Raw genomic sequence first — 23758 nt, 5'->3', positions numbered from 1 at the left:
TGGGATTTCAGGAAGGAAGCAATCCCAACACTCCTCATGCACACTAGGACAGTGATAGTGATTATGGCTGGAAGTAAATGGAAGATAAAGTTTCTTTATTCTATTTGCATTTTTCTTAATCCCTACAGTGGTAAATCCATATTTAGAAGCCTGTCCTGTAAGCTTTTTTTAGAGTTGTTTTATCTTTAGCAAACACTGCTCTCTTTCACAGAATAATAAGAAAAAAAGACATAGTTCCTTCTTATATTTTTAGATTTGGTTTGTTTTGCTCTTTGTATTTTAAAACAGAAGTGTTTATTTGCAACTGAGCATTGAAGAGGTCATTAGAAATACACCATGTGACAGCACTCCACAGTACTGCAACTCTACAGTACAAGAGACAAAATAATACCAAACACTTCTATTCTCCAAATTTCACACTTTATAGATCCTTTCATTTTTCTAAGTCATACTTTACAAGCTTGCTGATATGCAATGCTGCTTTACCATGATGCTCACATGTTCATATTGCTTCTTTTGAAGAACTACAAGTTTTCATTAAAACTATTATCAAAATGAGAATACAAGTTGAAGCTAGCCAGCAAAAAAAGCTACATCTTATTGCACATAGTGGATCTTACCATTCAAACCTCTTCCTTAACTAGTTAAGGTATCTGAGATATTTTGCTGAGTGTCTTTTTTCTTTTTTAAGGTAGGTGAATACATTGCAATAAAGCTGTGATGCCCATTCACAAGTTGTGGTTCACAGGGTCTGGGATGTCATTAGGGGGAAGGCACTAGTAAAATTACTTTTTTCTCCCTTATTTATTTTTTGCAGTAGTACTTGTAGAATTTTTGCTGTTTCAATCTGTCTCTCAGAACTGAATATAAATGTGACAATTGCAGGTTATAACCCGCAACAGGATGCATTATTCCACTGCACTTGAGGAATAGCTCACAAATCATACATCAAATGAAATATGGAACAGAGACTTGCCTCTTTCAAGTAATACATCCCTTATGAGTTCTGATTTATCTATAAACCCAACCTTCACAGGTTCTTTTCTACCTTCTGGGTCTTTTCAGACTAATTCACAGCAACTATCTGAAAAGTCCCTCCTCTGATTAAGAAAAATTTACACTTCTCCTCTCAAATTGTCGGAGCCAAACTGCTGAAGGAAGCATCCCACACCGGCACTGGGAGGCTGGAGCGTTGCCTCCTCTGCTGCCGTGTACAGGCCAGGTGCTGTTCTGCCTGCTGCTGGAGCCGTGCGGAGCCAGCAGTGCCGGCGCAAGGAGCAGGGTGAGCTCCCTGCTGCTGCCGCTCGGCCTCGCCGGGCCGGCCAGCCACAGGCAGGATCCACGGCCATCCCAGAGAGCTGCTGGGGAGCATGGTGGCCGACAGGGCTTCCCAGCCGCTCTGTGTTGCGCCCCTTCCCTGCCTCAGCCGCGTTCCTGGAGCACCAGCACAGCGCCAGCCCCGAGTCAGAGCTGAGGGCCCAGGGCCAGCCCGCCGCCGTGTCCCTGCGCGCCGGGCCCGCGCCCGGGGAGGGCGGGCGAGCGCAGTGCGCCGGCGCTCCGGTGTGTGCCGCGGCCCGACAAACAAGTTCGTTCCTGCCCACACAGCCAGATCAAACAGGGTTCAGGAAACAATCTGGGATCCATATTAGCGCTGGGTACCGCCGCCGCCAGAGCAGCGTGGCGGGGCGGGAGGAGCTGTGCTTCTAGCACATTCCAATTGACAACAGCTGGTACGGCTCCGCTCCGAGCAGCTGCCTCCGGCGCGGCCCCGCTGCATGGCCTGCCTCTGTGGAAAGCTTTGTTTTGGCTAGGGACGAGTTTGTTGAGCTTTCTTGTGCTCAAGTCTCGCACAGAGACTTTCCCTTTGCCCGTGGCATGTGACCCTGCCAACTTACGGGCTCGCATCCCTAATATGAAAAACAACAACTTACAAAAAAAATTAAAAAAAAAAAAAAAAAAGTTAATTAACCTCAGGTCTGTTCTCAGCAAAGCAAGGCTGCCACGGATAAGTAATAAAAATAGCTTCTCAATGGTCCTTGTGTCTGTCAGAGTCTCGCTCTGTGATCTTTCAGTCAAAACCATGAAAGAGGGAGGGGGAGGAGAGGCTGATTCGCTACTGTCCTTTTCTTGTGCGTGAGTTCCCAAGGCTGCCTGGCTCTGTCCTTCAAATCATCTCCACCAGTAAATCATTTAGCTCAACCTGTCACTCTCAGCCATTGTGAGGAGACAAAAGCTACCCGTTTAACCCCAACCATGGCTGATTCACGCGGTGGGGAAGGCAGGCTCACAAAGGGAGGCTAGCAGGGAAGGTGGCAGTTGGGTTGGATTTCATGTAGATTGGTGCTGGTTTTCCCTCTATTTTTTTTTTTTTTTTTTTTTTTTTTTTTTTTTTTTTTACTTCTTTTTCTCCCTTCCCCTCTGTTACTTTAAATTAGCAGCACCTCGCATACTGGGATTGTTGTTTGAAGACCACATGTTTGTCAACAGAGCTGTTCTGCTTGAGTAATTTGACCTCAGCCTGGCTTCAAAGGTTTGAAAGGGCAAGAAACACGCATATCAGCATACATCTATTACCCCTTTCACCTGGACAATGTTTTGGACCATTTTTGTTTCTTAAGGGAAAAAAAAAAAAATAAAAATGTGGTAACAAAACATCCAATTAGTCACAGGGTACCAGAGCTATTTCGGTCAACCTTCTATTTGGGGAAATCTGCACTGCAATTATCAGGTTCGTTTCACCTGAAGTATTGCGCTAAACTGTCAGCTAAAACCTTGAATCATAACCTCTGCCCAAAGTCTGCACCTCAAATGGGTATCTCTTAAGTTGCAACAGGTTGTTCTCTCTACCAAGCACTCTGCCCAGATATTTTAAAATTGAAAATTAGTCCTTTGACATAGAAATCAACTGTTAACACTTCTTTCCCATAATGGCCCTGGGCAAGGTTTAATCTTCATGTACCTCCCTCCCATGAGCAACAGAAACCCTGAAAACCTAAACAGGCCATCAGAGAGCAACAAATTAACATTGTTGATTGTAAAATAAAATGCATAGAGAAACCAAGCAATACTGCAGATAGATCCAAGTTTTACTGATTTCTCCCACCAAATTCCAGAATGTCCCCAGTGAACATGAATCTGCCATGAAGCAAACTTTAATTTATGTATAAAGCATACTTGCAAATATCCACACTTTTGATTTCTAAGGATACTTTTGTTAATCCAGTAACTTTTAATTTTTTAATCCAGTAAATTAATTTTGTTAATTCAGTAACTACCAACCAAGTGTACATTTTAAGAACCAAGCACTGAAGTCGACAAAGACTCACAAACACAAAATATGTCATGTCTGGGCTCCTCCAGGGATATTTCTGATTTTTGTTGTGCATGTGAGAAACAAGAAATGACTATGTACTATACATTTTTGTAATCTTTTTAATGTGCCTTTTAACAACAAGCAGTTCAGGATGCGGTTATTGCTCAGCGTGTTAGACATATTTATTCTCCTGTTGGGCATTTCAAATGCCTCAAGTCCTCTTTTCACTATGAACTGTGTGTCAAAATATTGGTTTGGATATCAAATTCTCTCATAACCCTATCATTAGGAAGAGTCTTTGTCTGCCTGAGACAGTCTTTTGATTCCTTTGTTTTGTTTTTTGTATTCCCCTGACAGGTCTATCCTACACCTATCTATAGCTAGCAGGGTAAAGCTGAGTTGGGAAAACATGTTTTGCATTACTGAGTTTGCAGTCTCACTGTAAGCTTTCTCACAGATTCCTCTTCAATGGCGGGTGGAGGGGTGGGGAGAAAACATGCTTTTCCCTGAGACTGCAGAGTATGTGAATTGTCTTCTCTTTCAACCTATCGGGCAGTCTTCACAGATTTCAACACAAATGGAAGAAATATCTGATTTCCCATTCCATCTGGATTCAGTTTCTTTCTTCCTCTTTGTATAGTTTCTTAGAGACATTATGGAGCTCACTGGAGGGGCTGCTTACACACGACTATGGCAGCACTGGGCATACTGCCAGAATTTCACTCCAGGAGGCTGCAACAGGAATCTTTCATTAACTTGAACCAAAACATTGAATGGCAAAGAACAAAGGAGTAGGGCTGGAGAAGGAGAGGAGGAAGGGACAGAGCAGAAAATAATGTTTCCCATACTAAAATCTCCATTTTTGGTCATGGTATGACATGATCATAATATCGCCTTATACGTGTTTACAAAAGCATAGGTAATAATTCCCAGTCCCTGTCTTATTCAGTATATTTTGCCTTTCTTTCTGCTAATGGAGTTAAGATCTTTGATTGACATTTGCTCAACTTCCAGAATTCTCTTGACCCTTATATGAATATATAGTTTGATTCTCTATAATGTACAACAGACAAAATGCGAGATAACTGAATCTCTCACATCTTGAGCATTGCAAAACTCCACAGTAATATTGCAAGAGTGCACAGGAGTTCCAGACGCTGAACAAGATCCCACTCTGCATGGTATGGTACCAGTATGGTATGTCCCTGTTCTCAAAAGTTTACATTCTAAGCATAAGCAAGAATTAGATACAGACAGATGAATAACATAACTACTTACTGAAACAGCATTGTTCATTGTTGTGAAATGTTTTCAAAACAGAATGGATAATGTTTCACACTCATTTTGCAGAAACATAGAAGACGCAAAGCAGCAGAAAATCAGGCCTGAAATACCTTTCTCACTTGAGCTCAAGGAAATGAGATGAGTGGTTTATTTGCTGTCCACTTTCTGGTAAAATATGTGTGCAGAATAATTACTCTAAATGCAAAACTAATGGTGATTTCATGCATATTCATCCAAGTGAGTTTGTGATGGAGGCTCTGGTACTGTTCTAGCTAATGAGGCACAGTTGTTCAAATATTTGTAAAAACAAACATAGAAAGGATTTGTACATGCTCAACATGAACTTATTTACACATTCAAAGGAATATTCGAGTGTGAATTGATTTGCCAGTTGGCGGTTTGGAGTGTATTATATTTGCATCTCCTGGCTTAATGACATCCTAAAAGAATCCAGTCTGTGGTGCCTCTGATGTGAACCAGCTCATGGGAGCTGGCAACAAGCAAAGGAGTCCTTAAAAGCACAGTACTGATCCACACAGAAATGCTTATGTCAATGTACCCAAATTCCAAGGAATTATTTCATCCTCAGAAGCATATATACTTTTTCCTAACATAAATTTTCAAACCAAATTAAACCCCCAAAAAATAATCTTTAATTTCCTGTTTTAAACTAATGTTCGGTATTGCTGCCTAAACATTTATGGGAAAGAAATCACATTTCACTGCTCTGTAAAGCAATCACGTACTTATTAGGTACAGTTTGAAAACTTAACATAGAGACGACTTCCAGAATCCCCTAAAAACAGAAGTTTCCACAAATGTCCGAGGTTGTGTCATGTTAGGAGCACCTGCAAAAGAATCTTTTTTGTGAATATAACACAAGTGAAAAGTGAATATAACATCTTTGATAAGACCCTGCTCAATTTTACAGAGATCAGGAGGCCTGGAATAAAAGAATCATGGAATATGCCTTAAAGAAGTCTCTGAATTTTTTTTTTGCAGCTATCTTCTTTAGAAGCCATAATACACAGAAAACAGACCTGAGGAGCTATTTGTAATATATTTATTTTTTTCTTATTTTCTTCATAAATTTATTTATTTATAACTATATCTATATTTATATCTATAACCTTTTTATGAGTTAGGTTGATTTGTCCAGCTTAAAAAGAGCATTGCATGAGTTGTACAAGGACTGCATTTAGACTGAGAATCTGGTTTACATAACAAAATATCTATCTGCCAAAATACAAATTCTGCTTTGAGGTAGCATAGCTTAACTAAAAAATAGTTAATTCCAAAACATTCATTAACATTAACAAACATAAATTAAATTTAGTGGCGTAAGCAGAAGAATTTCTCTTCCAAGTTTTCTCTCTCTAAATATATTTATATATATTTTTGTGTGTGTGCATAGATATATACATATGTGAACAGATAGAGAAATAATCTGATAGGTAACCAAAACACACCCAATGAGAAACTGACCATGATTATTGAAACCTGCGAAGAATGAGCATGATACAACTGTTGTTTTTCATCCAATCATTAGTATACTGGCTCATTCGGATTACATACACACTGAAATCTGTTTCAAACATTTAAAGATATTATGTATATACAACAAAGGCGTCTTTAGTAATTTCTGGCCTTGCTTTGGCAGATGGATTGATTTAGCAATATAAACCAATCTCTCAAGCAATACAGTCCAGCTTAGAAGTTTCTCTGAAATCCTGTGTTGTTATTTACATTCCTGAAAATACCAAAATGAAGAATGGTTCCAAATCCAAAGTGACCGCAGAATAAAACCTTCTGAAATCCCCAATCAGGTTTCATTCCTCATGTGATAGGTTTCACTGACAGTAGAGATAGAGCGGAGGCAAAGTCAACTCATATTATTGAGGACAAACAGCCCTGATAATTTTGTACTGACTGATTTTTAATTGTGTTGAGTGCTCATGATTAAAAGAAAAATTATTGATGTGTATATGAACAACCTTTCATTACAAAAGTGAATGTGGGCTATTCTGTTTCATTTTGTTTCACATCAACTTCTGTTGAAATTTAGCAATTCCCTTTCTAATGAAAATTAGGCCATTTTGAGTGAGAAATTGAGTGAGTGAATGCATGCAGTCACAATAAAAATTAAGTTACCACCATTAGAAATGTAAAAGTAATAAAATGCCTCAGCTCAAAAGAGATTACTTAACAGGAAGACTTTTTTTACTAGCTGACATATCCCCATGCTCAGCAAGATTTCATTCCATGGGAACTGCTCACTGGTGTGCCAGTATTGCTTTCCAGTTTCTCTATGACTACAATTCCTACTAGTTTCCAGGCATTTCTAAATGAGGCCCAGCACTTCTCTACATTAAGGTTCTGCCTTACATCAGACTCCAGCAATTTTCACTTAAAGAAAAAAAAAGAGGGGAATATCTGAGAATTCTCTCAGAGCAGAATTTAAATTAAATCTCCTTATTAATGATGTATGGATTTCTTTCATTGTTTAGGAGGCCTGTGAGCAGTTGAAAGAAACAAGAAGGCTTTTAGTAATGGGCACTAACAGCACCATTGTCCTTGCATGGAAGCTCTTGGCCATTCAGTGTCACAGGGTCAAAAACAATCCAAGCTCTCACACCGAAGCAGTCTGTAGAAGGCCACACAGACCTCACAACACTGATTCTTTGGAGCTTGGGTGGGTTTTTGTGAGTGATGTGTTAAGTTCAGCATTGAAAGGCAAAGAAATTGATTTTTACTAAATTTTACCATCATTCAGACTTACCAAGCCCATTTTTTATTTTCTGAGTTTGTTTGGAAGCAGCTAAAGTGTGAATTAGAATTATTATAACAGAGCCTTCTCTTCTAACACTTCTACTTCTGGTACATTCTCTGTCAAGCAATGGGCATAGTGTTACTGGCTTGCAAATAATAGTGATAGAAATTGTGGAGGTATACAAACCAGGGGAGTGGGGAGAGAAAACAGGACTAGGAGAGGAACTTACTTGACTTCATGAACCTTATGAACTGCTGTATTTGACTGCTAAGAAAATATTTGAGTCTCTTTTTATCTGGTTGTCCTCTCCTTTTCCTACCTTTTGCAATGTATGACCTGGATGGATGCTTTAAGTTGCAGATGGCAGTCCAAGAAATCTCGTGTACTTCAGAGGGAAGCTAACTGCATATCCCTGCATAACTGCTAAATAAAGCAAGTTCTGCATTTTGCTGTATTTTATCAGCCACAATTAATACCAAGTAATATAACTCCACAACATGTACAAGTGCTAAAGTATGGAATTTCTGTGCTATCATGAAGCACAGAATTTATGGTGTTTTGTTGTGTCAGTGAAGAGAATGTGAAAACCTGAGAGCCCAAGTGTTGCCAATACACCAATATATTACAAAAACTTATTTTCAAAAAAGCATGTTATCTCATTCTCACTGTCAGAGAAATGTAATAGGATGGGAGGAATAAAAAGCTTTTCCTGCACAAAATACACATCAATATTCCTACTCCAAATGCATGTATAACAGTGCTATTTTTCTGTAGTTTACCTTCTCATTCATGAAGCTTTACTTCCTGCCTGGTTTTACAACTCCAGCAAGACTTTCTTTTCAGTCTTTTTAGCCCTATCACAATCTTTACCACAAGAGTTTTAGAGAGGGGTTTTGTTTCCTAGGGGTTCAGAGATACTACTCTAAACCAAATTTTTTTTTCAATCTCACACCAGAACCGCACAGGAGGCATTCAGAAGCAGAGAAAGCAAAGCTGGTAATTGAGGACTTCTACTTTTGACTGATGTTTTAATGCAAAGAATGTTTACCTTGTGTTTTGAGTGAAACTAATGGTAAACCACAGCAGTTCTGTTAGTGTTTTGTACAGTGATGCTCCTAAATGAAGCAAAATTTCTTTGTGAGGGGGCTAACAATACTGCAGGGGGCCATCTTGCTTCACTGAACTGGAACATCCAGTCTTTTGAGAACACTCACACATTAGGTCATAAGATTACTCTCACTATAGCAACCCCCTCCACTACAATCCCTTTTTTTCCCCCGATTTTGTTTTTTTTCCTTTTAAAAAGAAGGCGTTTTATAAATGAACTCTGCCACTACCTATTATCTTCCTCAACACCTTCTATCCTTTCTCTTCCTAAACCTCCTTCCTTTTGCATACAGTTTCAGCTGGGTTTTTTCAGTGTTTGGCTGCTGCACTTCAGTTTTTATAGTTGATTTTTTACACAACATGGTGGTGTTCTTCATCCTGCAATATCAGTAATTTGTCAAATTAAAAAATTCAGACCACCTCTTGATCACTTTGATTCTCACTTTCTCTGAGAGCTAGGCTTTGTATCTATGATGATCCAGCTGAGCAGTTGTGAATGAAAAGTAGACAGTGTATGAATGGTTTCAGTCTCATGTATCTGACAAAACTGCTGCACTATTGAAGGTGTCAGGGTAAAATTAATCAGCTGATTAATACAAGAAAAGAGAAAACCCACATAGAGGACAGCTTGTCTCTCCAAGAACATCTGAAACAGTAGCATGACTTAAGTCTAGGGAGATAAAAAAAGGTAGGTCTTCAAGCAGTCTTTGAAAGTCCAGAGGAAGCTGTTTGAGCCTGATCAGATGCAAGAAGACTTCAAGGCTCATGGATCCAGTACTCATATCCAAATTCAGCTGCCTGATGAGTGGAGGAAAAGAGCCTCATCTTGCACGAAGACTTACCTGCAGTTAGACAGATCCAAAAGGGTACCTATCCTAGCTCTTCCTAACTCTGTCCTTCAGTCCACAGAGATTCTTCAAAGGCAGGAAACAGAACAGAGAATGCAGTATGTGTATCCCTGTTTCTCTTTTTAGCATAGACACACAAAAAGCCTCTAAGAACATATTTATGGCAAAATACATAAGATATAGCCCAAGAAAAACATAGACTGGTTATTACAAAAGGTGAGATACACTGTAAGTATTTAATACACTGCAGTTTATCCCAATAAAGATTTATCTTTTCCCTGACCTTTCTGGCTGACAAGTGAAATCCTGTTAAGAAACTGTGACAAAAGAAAAAGCCAGACATGTTGGGAGCATTGTTTGTTTTAACTGAAATATACGGTGCATGTCTGACCCAAGTACAGAAAGCAAAAGTCTAGGTTATACAATGCACCTGAGAAGGGGATTTCTAGACCTCAGTCACTGCAGGAAGGGAGGGCCATTATCTTAGTGGTGAAGTCTGTTTTTGTCCCTGGAGAAATAAAAAAATGAGCTAGCCAACTACATATGAGCTGGATTTAAGTTGCCGACCCTTGACTTGGTGTTGACAGAAGCTGGGAAAAGGAGGAGGAGGCTTTCTTGGCTTGAATTGTATGTCCTGCCAAAGCTGTTTTGAAACTAAGTTGGAGATTTCCTTACGACACCATATGTGATAACAAAAGTGACCTTATAGGCAAAATATTTGACTTGCTGCTTCGGGAACCCATACAGCTGTTCTTATAGCACAGCATAAAGAGCTAAAGAAAGAAGGCAGTGTTCAGGACTGCAGAACTGCGCAGTGTTATGAGGACTTAAAAATATTTAGTCATACATCACCAATATACAGTACCATGGTACCTTGGATAAAATATCTAGTATATTCTTCATTTCTTTCTTCTTTTTTTTTCTGATCTTTTTATGTATTCTCCATCAAATTAAGTGTCAAAGAGAATCAAAGAGAAATGATCCTTTTAGCAAGAGCAATACAGTCTAATTTGGGGCCAGTAATATTAAACTGAAAAGTGTTCCTTGCAGCAATAATTTTTAAGTTGCTCTGTAAATGCAGGGAGTTTTTTATTCATACAGCTCCTTCTTGCTTCCTATGTTATTATACCTGATCAGGATATCACCGGTCCTTCTCCATAAGAACAGGGCACTGAAATGAGATGGCTGGTGCAGCTGGCTTAGGAGCTGGGCTGCCCTCAGCCACGCAGCCCAGAGGAGCAGGAGTGGAGGAAGCAGAAACACTTGGCACCTGACAGAGGAGCAGCCGTTGCCTGAGTCCAACCCATTCCCATGGCCATCCATAATGTAGTCCCTGGTACAGACCACAGGTTTCAAATTACAGTAGAGCTGGCACTGGCAAGTGCCTTTGTTTCCATGTAAAGAACAGTTTAATGACCTCAAACCATTTCCTGAAATAGAAGCCACACAGCACAGAGTAACACCTAATTGGGCAGTCTGAGGGCAGACTCTGTATGTTTATCACTGTACAGAATGATTTATCTATTAACCCTGGGGGTAGTCCATGGCAGATGACTCTTCAGCAGCTGGAAGAGCAGTGAGATGAGAAAGCTCGTTGCCCTGCACTAGGGCCTGTTTGGTACTGGTTCTGTGGCTGGACAGAGGTGCCAGTGTCAATGTTTCATTCAGAGAAAGAAATGTTAAAATTCAGCCAATAAAGGCTGCTGAGGTCAGAGTCAGGCAGCTTTGGTCAAGCACTAAACTTGGAAGTCTTTTCCCCCAAGGGCTTCCCTTTTTGTCTCTAAAACAAAGAAAAGTGAAATGAAAACAAGAAATGCCGGCTATATAGCAGTGCATTATGTGACTAAGCCAGCTGTTGCTCTGATGCTGTCCTTTTTGTAGCTCAGCCTGTTCAGACTGAAGGCAAAGCTTAGTTCGTCCTACCAAACCTGTTGCTTTTGATAGCTAGGCAGGGCAATATACTAGCATGACATTCTTTAGCCCTGTGAACCTACACACAATAGGAAGTCTGAGCTGCCAACAATTTATAATGGCTGAAAAAACATTTACTATTTATTTACCCCTACTAGCAAAAAAGACTGGTGGGAGTAGTTTGACTAACTCTCTTATTCAGATACTCTTTCATTAGGTGCTTAGTTACTTTTAACATTTCCAAAAGTGCAGAAAGTTATTTACCAAAGATTGAAGTAGCAAAGGTGCCCTCCAGCTCCAAACTTACAGCTATTCATGCACTAGTGTTTTCTAATGAAAGCCAGGCCAAGTATCTAACAGGGCTAGGGTGAGGCAGTTGTGGGGGGAGGTTTATATTAAAATGCAATACAGCACCAAAGACAGCGATAGAGACTAAACAAGAGGAAAGTCTCCTCTCCCTGCACTCATTTAACAAGCACATGGAAATAATTGTTGGCCCAGAGACACATATCCATAATTCCCATTGTGCTTCGAGAGCCAGCACACCAGCCCTGCGCACCCTTACAGAGCGCCGAGAGTATTGGAATGCAAATCCGCACACCAAGCATCGGGATTTGCGTAGCTGCTGTTCTCACAATGAGCAACATTATCAATTAGAACAAGATTCCCAGACCAGGTCAGCAGCCATGGAGCTTGCAGGAGTTCATCAGCATGGGAAAGACTTGTAAGCAAAGCAGCTCTCCTGTCTTTAAAATAATTGATTTACTATTCATGTCTGATGAAGCCTGAGTTTAATCCAGTGTGCTAAAATAAGGAGATGCTTGTTGAAACAAGTGAGGGCTACTTATAAAATTCAATAGTGTGTTGTTGATATTTTGATACACGTTAGTTTTTAAAAGTTCATGGATAGTTCAGATAAAATTTTGTGTTGCTTTTGACTAGGTCATAAAATGACCAAAGCCAAGTTTCTTCTAGGAGCTCTGTCAAGGAACTGAAGTCTCAGAGCTGTGTGCCATGTTAGGTTTTTTCTCTGCACATGAGCCAGGCCACTTGAGGTGACAGAAGCAAGTGGGTAGGTGACAGGGCTGTGGAACAGAGCAATGATGCTCAGCTCCTGCCAGAAAACATGCTGTCCAAGCTTTCGTCTCTTTCTACCACATATGGGGGATATCCAGCAGTAGGTCTCCATCTCCATCCCCAATGGCATTGCCTCCCTACTGCTTTCTGATCCCACATGCTGTATGTCATGACTGCATTGGTAACTCACTGACCAGGCTGCCACACTGCCTGACGTTGTGAGAGAGGAGAAACACAAAGTTATTAGAAAAGCAAGAGCCATGGACCCAGCTACATGAATCAAAACATAAAATTCCACAGGTCTTGATCTGTTGCTCAAGGCAAGAAAGACAGTTTTATCATTTAGATTGAAAATCAAATATTTAATAGATTGAGGTTAAATTTTGGGTTGGGGGCATGGAAGATTACTGCTTGGATTTAAATCAAGGTTCTGGAAAATGCTCAAATTTATGTAATCAGCACCAAAACACACTGCTGCAGACAACACTCAATTAAGGGAGGTGTGAAAGTCGGCACTTTCACATTCAACAGGATCTCTTAAACTGGGACCCTTTACTCACACTGGAAAAATAGGTGGCACTTGGGAGGGCACAGTAACAATAACTAATGGAAACACAAGATTCATACTCTGGCCCAGAGTCTTACATGCTTTTTTGAGGAAGAGATTAATTTAGGCCTTTAGTTCTGCAGTTTTTCTGTCTCTGGGATAAAACCAGAAAGGTCATCCGCAAAATGGCTTTGCTAAATTCAGATTAATGACTCAAGGCAGTCCATAAACTAGATAGACTCACTGTAGGTGCATTTGAAAGGTGTCAGTGGAAGACTGAAAAACTGCTTTTCACAGAAACAAAGACGTAATTCCTAGACTGACAGGGAAATCATTTTTAACTAGAATTCTATTTTCAATGTTCCTTTTCATATCACACCATTTCAAAACAAAAAATATAAACTGGAAGAAATCAGCACCAGATATATTTTTATATATAACACAATAGGATTGTGAAATTACTATACTGAGCTAGGTGCATGTAGAAATATAAAAATAAAACTACTGATGCTTTTTATCAGAAAACAACACAGGAAATTAATAATGTGAGGTTCTATCATCCTTCTTGACAAGAGAAGAAACAGATGCCCTAATGAACTCTTCTGGTAACTTTCTAACATGGAGACCATTTTCAACAACTAAGAGGAGGCAAAAGCAGAGTCCAGCTGTTTGATTTCTCCCACATATTTCTCCCTGCTTTGCTGTTACTGCTGTTGCCTCACTCTCTAGATCATAAATTGGAGTTGTTTATAGCTTAGACCTCCTTGACATAGGGTTCCAATCAATGCTTTTCCCATATCCTTCACAACCCTCTCTTATTGGTGTGGCACTATGACTTGAAAACAATAAATAAAAAAATTACCATAGGAGAAATATTGTTGCATTTCAACAGGATCTACAAATTGAGTCACCACTAGGATTTAGCTGTCAAAAAATGATCCCAGAATCAAAAAGAAGTGCTCTGACCCTAAAGTTGTGCTCTTAGTATGATTGCAGACACTTCAGGGCACACTGTTGGGCTCTTTGCTCAGAAGCACTGAAACTTCAGCCCCTGGTAACATGCTAGTGCCCTTACAAACGGTCTATTGTACTTTCTGCTGTTTACAAACAGCACATGCAACCAGCCAGGATTCAGCCTGTGTGGAGAAACAGACTAGTAAACAATATCGTTGATTGTGCTTCAGTATTTGTGGAAGAGGTTGGAAAAAGTATTGGCAGATAAGTTCTACCAATAGTAATGCAGTTTGGTTACCTGCAATCAAAGTTTAAAAAAAAAAAAAACACCAAAAAGGCCCAAAAAGGAGACATCAGTGCTGGAAAAGCACGTTTGTCTTGGGCTTGTCCCCTCTGCCACATACAGGCAGTGCAGCTAATCTGCAGCGGTGGACATGCTCCAGCTGAGCTCAGTAATGCTACACCTGGCACAACGATGTGGAACACCTCGCCTAGAAAGCACCGAGGTGTGAGGAATTGCTGCATTCCTTCCTCACCACAGTTTCCTTCCACAATTTTTTTTTTCTTTTGTGCCAAAGGTGTGAATGCTAACCAGCAATTTCAGCTGTATGTTTTTGTAGTTTTTTAGGCCCCCTTCACCACAAGTTCATTCAGAGATGAGTGTCCCTGTTGTCACTGCCCTTCCAAGGCGTTATTGTCCTCTCTAGGCTCAGTCTTTACTGCCTGTGTAGACTGCAAGTCATATCAAAGGTATTTTGAGTCACTGTTTGTTTTACCAGCTATCAAAACCTTTTAAGAGCAAGATGGGTTAAAAAAATAATGTAACGAGCCATTAGCAAGTCTTTTTCTCTTCCCCACCACTAATCTGCAGAATAGAGACCACTGAACCATGCTGCAAATTAACCGTAATGAAAAAGGAGGGGAAGGGGGAGACAGAAAAGCAAAACATTAAAAAATCTACTCTGAGCTTCAGAAAGGTCATTTCTCAAAGGACTATTGACACTGCTGAGGAAGGAAAACACATCAATGTTTTTAATGGCTTAAATAAACATTTTCTAGATGAATATTAGGTGTCCATTAATATGTCTCTCTATGCAGTCCACCGTAGTACCTATCCTTTAGTTATCCTGTTACCAAAATGAGGGGGTGAGAGAGAGAGAGACTTTCCTTTTAATTCGCTTTGCACTCTGATGGTTGAAGACAAGAAAAAAAAACTTTTCTGGCCCTTTTGAATGAATGGTCAAAGGTACCTTTGCGGCTCCTTCACAGGGTGAACTAATCTGTGACAAGTGTAGCTAATCTGATAAGGCGGCCGCATGTGCGCTAATGTGCTAATATGAGGGATTCAGAGCAGCCAGCGGTCGGGAAAAACCTCCGCTTCCTAAATGGGCCTCGCCTGCAATAGCCCTGGCAACATATGCGCATTTTAACACCCGCTTAACAGGGACACAATGCGGTGGCCTTTGTTGTGCGACACAGCGGCGCGATTCCCATGGTGGGAATTTCTGCCTCACAGGCGACATTCTTTCAGATGGGATGCAGGGGCTGGTGGCCTGGGACGGCCGGAGCAAGGCGGCACGGCTGGGAGGAAAGGTTACGCGGACATGTGTGAAAGGAAAGCCCTCCGCTTATTCCTGCGCTGAAAACCTGGGTGTTTCCATCACGCGTCTTGGGTAGGGAGAGGAAAAGGCAGAGAAAGGTGGGAAGGCGGGAGGAATTGGTTTAAACATGTCGCATCAGGTCCCTAGCTGGGGTCAAATTAGCTCCTAGATTATGGTGCTTTATCTAAAAGAGAGGTTGACACCAGTTTGTAATGTGATATGTTCTATTTTATAGATTTCCTTTAGAGGAAAATTCTTAAGTTTTCCACTGGAAAGACTAAATGACATTTTCTTGTCCCTCGATTGTTTTACTGCACCCTCAGGAAAGTCTGTGTGAAAGAGGATTAGCAATTTACTTTTAGTCTGGACTGTGCAATAGGGAAGGGACTTCATGGACACTGACACATCAAGAGACGAGCTGTCCAGAGACTTCAGCACTGGCCATGGTTGGGGTGCCTCTCTGGACAAATAGATATGTGCCCTGCAGACTGCTCTGGATCCTCATCGGTTCCCGACGTTCCTTTGTTTTCAGGTATCCCACAGGTATCCCTAATGCAAAATGGATACAAGAGTGTAAACCAACATATGTCTGAAGAAAAAAGTCTACTCACCTAAGAGGGAAAGATTGCTAACAATGTCTTGTGAGCAGGGAACAGACCAGGGCTTACCAGCCACACCTGTGAGTGTGCCTTTGTCTGCCTTCTGCTATGGCTGGTGTCAAAACATCACAGTTACCATGAGCTTGACAAAAGTACCTGAACAATGAAAAAGCACAAACCAAAATACATAAAATTCCATTTAAACTAAAGAGAAAAACTTTTTTTTACCATGAAGGTGACCAAGGTAACTGGAGCAGGTTGTAGAGTCCTCCAGAGAGGTTGTAGAGTCTCCCCTATTTGGAGACAAAACCTCAGTGGACAATGTCTTGGACAAGTTGCTTTAGTTGACCCTACCTTAACCAGGTTGGATGAGGTAATCTGCAGAGAACTCTTCCAGTCTCTGGTGTTCTGTCATTCCAAGAGCTCAGCCTATTCCCCATCCATAAGTCTCTCAAAGAGTTATTTTGTTTGACCGATGACACAATGACAAAGGCAAAACAAGACCAATATTAGCTCCTTTTATCTCAAACAATAGTCCTAATTTATCACAATATAAAAAGTAAAACTCTAGGGATGCCTCAGCTGCAAATATGTCCTCAGAAAAGTGCTCATTCAGAGCAACTAAGATGCAGAGCAGTTTCGTCCAAGACATGGAACCAGCTTGGTTGAGTTGCAGTCTTTTTAACCTTCTTCCATTTAAGTCATATTCCCACATCAGCCACAGACAAATAGAAGAGCTGAAAAAAGTGAGATTCATCAAATACTGAGTAGTGTGTTTGGGATAAATGTAAAATGATATTATCCCAGCTACTCGACGTGAATGATTTTCTTAGCTCTCTGAAAGCATTAGTGAGCAAGAATAACTATGACATGTTTCTAAATATGTAAATGGATAAATCTTATTTATTCCTTTCCACTTTGTTGAATTCAGCTATACTATTTTGTGTCTGAGTTTTGAATGCATAACAATTGAACCCTACTGAACAGTGACGACAGTTCCTCTCAGAGGAAGTCCTGAGGGAAGGAAGGCCCCGCATAAACAAACTTCCACTCAGTACAATAGAGTATCCCACAAATGTGACCATTTTTTCAGGGCATGGGTGAGGCTGACACTCTCTTCCTGCTCATGTAGTCCAGGGCTTATCACAGTCCTGTTTCCCTGTAATTTAAATGCTTGGATACTTCTACTTCGTTTGTATTTTTCCCCACACAGTGCAGATGTATCCCATTTTCCTGTTGCTGTGGAACACAGACGCAGTTTCCAGCCATGTTACATAAATGACCATCTGTGGTAAAAAAATGCTGATGCACAAGATTGCAGTGTGAGAATTGTAGCTAGCTAGCAAAATTTAGGCTATTAATACTTCTGACACTTCCTGACAATAAAGGCAAAATGCACTGTTCCCTCTGTTTTAGCATGCTGCTGTTGTGTGACAGCCACGGTCACTGTGTGTAGGGAAGAATCTCCAGGGAAAAGTTAAATAAAACTTAAGTGGCTTTGCCTAGGTTTCCTTATGCTTTTCAGCAAACTAAAGGAACACTAAACTAATCAAAAGTTATACTGATAAAGAGGCTGGTATCTAATTACAAACTAAAGGATACTACTAAGGTTTCATTAGCATGTTTTTGGCATCTTTGCATTTGCTGGCTCCCAGAAATCAGCAGTGCTGGAAATACTGAAATCCATGGCACAGATCGCTGCAATGAGCACAGCAATTGTAATAGTAGATGGTGGCAGTAGTAAATTACCAGTTTGTCAATTGCCAGTGCTTGTGTGAATGGGCATAAGAGGAAATAAAGGTCCTCACTGACTTTCACAGACACATTATGAAGTTCCAAGTGCTAGAGGGGCTCAAGGCTGCCATTTTCGTGATCACTCCATGACTCTCTTGGTGCCTCAATTGTCTTCAAAATACTGCTGTAGCAATCTTTCCTTTTCTCTGCCTCTAACTCCTCATCCTGTGGTCACTGGTCTCTTTTCTCAAGTGTCATCCTGCCCAGATAGCTCCAGATATCCACTGGCTCCTCATCAGATTTCACTTTCCCCTACCTTCCTGGTTCCTGTACGTTCTCCTAGTTTGATTTAAAGTTCCCTTCAATCCACTTTGTTATTTTGAAACTTAAAAGCCACAGTGACCCAAATTAAACCTTTCCAGGATAATTAAGAGTGGAACACTGCATGTTTTCTCAAGGTTTTGTCTATCTTCAGCAAACACTTCACTATTTTGTTTGAAATTGTGGCAGAAATGAAAGGGCTGGCACACATACCAAACGGATAAAGTTTGTGAAACCTATACACCAGAATCAGATGTGCTTGGGTAACCTTAATGACTTGTTCTGATAGGCACACACAGTAATATACACACCCAGTCTTCTGATAGTCATGCCTGAAGTACCTGCACAAAACCAGCCTATTCATGCACCAACAAGCAAACATGTGTACAAAACAGAACTCTGGGTGTTGCATGTATCTGCATGCACTCCGGTGCTGGCTTTCTCCAATGCGCACTTTGCACATACACTTATTTTTCTGCTCTTGCAAAACACTTTGAAAGTATCTGTGTTCACTCACGTGTAAATTCTGAGTCCTTTTAGCTGCAGCCCTTGAGGACCCATCAAGTAGTTTTCAACCTTCTGTCAGAAAATTTTTCTACTGTTACTTTCCACAGTTGATTTGTATGAGCTGCAGAATGGGATTTTGTTCATTCATGAATAGCAGCAATAGGCAAGGCATCCATTTATAATAGATTAATAATAAGAAGAACAAACAGTAAACAGAGCAGAGAAAATCTAGCAATCTAGGGAAAACTGGTAAGAACAATGAGGTTTTCTTTAACAGTAAAATTCAAATTTCATTTAATTTGAATTTTTTCCTTTTCTCAATAATTTTCCTGTATACAGGAAACCTTTGCTTTGTGGTCCAAATAAAAGAATGTGAATGAAAAGTACATACTTCACATAAACAAATATGATCGCACACAAGACACAAGTAGTATGAGTTTCTCAAAATTTTAGGTATATCTCCTCTTGGAAAATTAGGCCAGATTTCCTTTGAATTTTACAGAAGTGGTTAAACAAGTTTCTCCAGTTTTCTGGGTAGCCACTCTAAACTGCTTGCCATAACCTTAAAAGATTCTGAGAAATCAAAGCACCTACAAAACCACTTCTTTGGTGTTATTTTGAGTAAAATCAAACATTCTTTATATGCAGGTCTGGAAAAACAATGAATTTAAATGTCACATTCAGCCACTCACTTTTTAGTTCAGAATGCATGTTTTTCTGCCAAAGGACTGTACATGGTATGTAATCCTTAGCTCCTTCAGGATTTTAATCTGCCATGAAACATATGGTAAAAAAGGTAAGTGTTCTTTAGAATCATTAACTTGCCTAAAGCAATGTGGATGTTCTTTATTTCTTTCTTGAAAGACAAAGAGCATCTGAAAGTAGTTAACAGCCCAAACCCTGTAGTTTGCTGAGGCAGCAAGAAATGAACCTGGAAATGTCCCTGCAGGGCTGAGCTTTATGTTAATTAGTCAATTCCCAGGGCAGTGCTTGTATCGACAAGAGTATGTTATTGTTCTGTTTCCTCAGTACCGAGAATGTAAGCGCACAACATATAAATACATTTATTTATCACCACCAGAAGCATCAGGGGGATTGTGTTACAAAGTTGTGTTGCAAAGTTACAGCGGGTAGAAAAATTGCAGAAACCCCAATTCTGCTCTCACTCCAGTGAGAGAACAAAATTGTCCTTTTCATGCAATGCTACTCATTGCAAAAGGGATTCCTTTCAGAATATCAAAAGTCTTAGGTCAAACTCTAATATATAAAAAGCTCATTCAGTGGCATCCATGAAGAGTAGGGCTTTTAAAAGTACTGGACTCAATCTGCTGCTGGTGCAGAGGGAGGGGAAGAGAAAACCACCAGAAAGCAGTCCAGAAGAAAAGTAGCTGAGGATTTGCTTTCTTCTAAAGGAGCTGTGGAGCAGCTCAGCCTGGAGGACATAGCACTGCTGCTCCCCTCCTGTCCCAGCCAGGATGGTGCACTGCCCAGCAGTGTCCAACCAAGATCTTGAAAAGCAAATGCCTGGTATGGCACCAGCCCCTTTGTGTTTCCTCATCCTGGATTAGTGTGGCCAGCTCCTGGAAACATAGTCATGGTGTGGGATTTTAGACACAGAGCAGAGGACCTGCAGAAGACAGCATAAACTCTATGTAATTCTGTCCACTGCAGTATTGTTTAGCTCTGTCCATTGCCATTTGCAATCATTTGGGATCAACTCGCATCTGAATGAGGGTAGGGAAAATTGAAAGGGGAAATGAGAAACTACAATAGAGCTCCAGAGTAAACCCAACTGAAAACACGGACTTCATTGAAAAAAAAAAAAAAAAAAGTGATCTTTGGATAAGAGTCTTCTGCTAGACCTTTGGCCTTTTAATATGTCCAGAGCCATTCCCCAGCTCTGAGCATGAATGGCGTTAGAATGGTCTGGACACTCATAACTAAGCCTCCTCTTCGTACTTAGCTCCAGCTGCCAGTGTCAGTGCTACCTCTTGGGAAGAGCCATGGTTCCACAACAGTCACCCAAAAAATGTTTGGTTGCTAACTGGCAGAAACTGTATAACACAAGCCAAAACTGGGCCAAAAAAGTACAAAGGAAACAGATTGTTTGACAGTGCTCAAAATGGCCAGTTTGCCATGATAAACAGAGCCTTTGGAGCAGCATAACTAGATACTTTTCAGTCTATTCTGTATATTATGTCCAGAGACTGTTCCAGAAAAAGCCTAATTCAAAGCACATCAAAATTGTTTCCAGTTTTCCCAGAGGTTTTAATGGGCTTTGCAACCTAGTCTTCCACATTTGATAATAATCAGCAGTTTTCCTAGAACATACCAGAAATTTAAATAAAAAAAGTGTTCTCATAATTTTGAAATCCTCATCTGGAACTGTTTCTAATTTAAAAAATTAAATTCATTTTTATTTTGCTCCAATGAGTACATACATCTCTGGTTATAATAACAGAAAGCAGAAAAAGATTTTTGAGGTGATATTTCCAGTGATGAGTTCCAAATTTTTTGTAGGGGGTAGCATGAAAGAATTGAGCATGAGGGTTTTTTAAACTAAAATGACAGTTAATCTAGTTTGAATGTTAATTGTGCTGATTTCTTTTCAGTCTGAGTCTTTCTAATATGTGTTCTTTCAGCTTGTGTACAATATTTAAAGATTTGTTACAAAACAAGTTATACAGCACAAACCCCAGCTGTGTAGCCTAACTTGTTAGTTTTTCTTTTTCTTATGCTAAACAATGAAAAGCCACTTCCCATAGAACTGTGATGTGCAATATTTCTGTAATCTTAATATAATTTAATTTCAGCCACAGACTTTGTGTGTCCTCATGCTTTTCTGGGATAAAATTTCCAGAGAAACAAAATCCTTAAAAAAGTAATTAATCATCTGGTTCTGGTTACACAAATGGCCCAATTCTGTGACCTTCAAACCTTCCTTCCCCTCAAAGAAAGCAATAAAAATGTAAAGCAGAGAGACAGAGTTTTAGAGGTACTGGGGCTCTGGCTCCTGCTGACTGTTAAAACATTCTCAACACAGCACAGAGTATGTGCTATGCCATGCAGCAGCGGGCTCTCAGTTTCCTCATGCACTTTGATTTCCTCTTACTGATGGATGAAAGTCCTTCAAAATTTTACTTTTGCTTTCTTTACTTGTAATCCAAGCAAACTTTCAAGTACAGCTTGCAAGTTTGCGATTATCAAATTAAAGTTTGCAAATCGATGTTTACTAAGGACTCCTTGAGAGTTACACTCTCTGCTTGCGAACTTAAATTCAGTGGCAACATACTATGTTGTGCTTCATACATAACTGGGTTTCCTCCTTGCAAAATTATTATGGTCATGTGTGCACAATCTTCACCTGCCACACAAATTATCAATTCAATAGGTTGCTGATGGACATCCCTGATGCGCTACTAACTTTCCATTGCATCACTCACAGCAAAGCACCACAAGACAATGCTGTTCTCTGGGAAGGAGTGGAGGACAAGTTCTGGAGGTGATTTACTCACCAGTAAGGACAGTGGTTCTACCAGGCCCATACTTGGTCCCAACCAGGTGAAGCTTCCAGCACAGCTCTGCAGGGAGGATTCAGACATTGCAGGGGCAGCCCACAGCTGTCACCAGCCACAACCTGGGCATGGGAACCAGATCTCAATGATGCTGAGCCAAACTGCTTGCTTTTCAAGAGTGGCAATGAGAAAACATATGTACTTCCACCCTCAAAAAACGCTGCTCGCATCCAAACACTAAACATTTTGCATAAGAAGAAAGATTTTCAAGTAATCCTGCTCCCTAGATACTTTGTTTCCAGACGGGCCTGCTACAACTATGGAAGAAGGCATGGAACTCAGTTCAATAGGTTCTCCAGGAACTTCAGAATTTTGTGACTTTGTATTTTCCAATGGGAAAACAAGGAATCACCATCATTGTGATGCAGTGGGTTATACTTATTCCTGTTGAAATTAGGCACCAAAATATTGTGAAATAAATTGAGTTGTTGTTCCTATTTGCATTTTAAGGGAATCAAATACTTTAAGAACTTGGTTTCTATAAATTCCAATCAAAATTAAGGCCTCACGGCCAATGAACATTTCCTGACTGAAGAGGTTTTAAAAGATTAAAAATTTCTACACTGTAAGAACCAATCTAAGCCTTTTAGACTAGTCTAAACAAGCCTCAAATAAAATCTTCTGGCTACCATTTCTTCAACAGGGAATTGAAATATAGGCAGTATAAGTTACTTACTCAAGGATCACATGGGAATTGACTGACAGGAGCAACAGTGAAACTTTGATCTTCAGCATCTCAAATTAGACCCACAGCTACAAGACCATGTTTCAAATTCCAACCAAGGGCTACAAACAAATTGATCTTTCAGAGTAGAGCTATATATCCTCTCTATAACCATTCAATCTGCATTTCTTTGTATTCCTTTTTTTTTTTTTGGAGGGTTTTTTTTGTTTGTTTGTTTTTGGTTTTTTGTTTTCTTTTCATATATTCCCTGGGTGAACTCATGCAGAGCTAGATTACCCCTTTGGGAAAGTACATACGTAAAAAATCTTCTCTCCAGATGTCCAAATCATTTCCAGTCAATCTGTAGACTCCTCTTTGGCATTTCTAGGCCTGTGCTTTCTCAGAAGTTGTAACATGCTTGAGTGTTGGTGACTGCCTTATTGTTTATGTGATTAGTCACTCTTGGACTATTTTAAGGAGGTGATGTATATTTTTTATAAATTTTAGATAAACTTCATTTATATTCTGATGATTGATGCTGAACAGTTATCTGGCTAATTACATTTTCGAGTATATTTTCTCCAGAATTTGAAAAGGATTCAGAATGGACTAAAGCCTTTTTTTTTTTTTTTCCCTTTCCTTTTACTTTTTGAGGAGGGGAGCTATTGCAATAAAGCTAACAAAACTCTAGCTGAACTACAGCTTTATAATAAAGCTTGTGACAAGTTCTGGGATCTAAGCCAAAAATCAAACCAAATGTACAGTTTACGAGGGTGAAAGGTTTTACTGGCCAGTCTGGTTCTCTTCCAAAATGCCTTCATTTTGCATGTAAACGTTAATAGAAACAAACAGTGGTAGTACCATTAACTTCTATTTTTGCATCACCACCTCCATGTCGTGCAATAAGCCAAAGAAAGAAATTGCAAGTAGGAAACCAGGGCATGGG

General features: G+C 40.0%; 1 long non-coding RNA gene across 1 annotated transcript; it reads right to left on the bottom strand.

The window, feature by feature from the left end:
* Positions 1–15539: 15539 nt before the first annotated feature.
* On the bottom strand, positions 15540–22173 carry LOC131578056 (uncharacterized). Its single transcript, XR_009277366.1, has 3 exons — positions 22089–22173; positions 16081–16167; positions 15540–15961 (listed from the first exon to the last, which is right to left on the bottom strand). It is a non-coding gene; the product is annotated as an uncharacterized LOC131578056 (long non-coding RNA).
* Between the last annotated feature and the right edge of the window lie 1585 nt (positions 22174–23758).

The sequence above is a fragment of the Poecile atricapillus genome, chromosome 3 (assembly GCF_030490865.1).
Source record: "Poecile atricapillus isolate bPoeAtr1 chromosome 3, bPoeAtr1.hap1, whole genome shotgun sequence".
In the NCBI taxonomy this organism is placed as follows: Eukaryota; Metazoa; Chordata; class Aves; order Passeriformes; family Paridae; genus Poecile; species Poecile atricapillus.
Note: the sequence above shows the minus strand (reverse complement) of the source record. Positions and strands in the feature narration are given on the sequence as shown.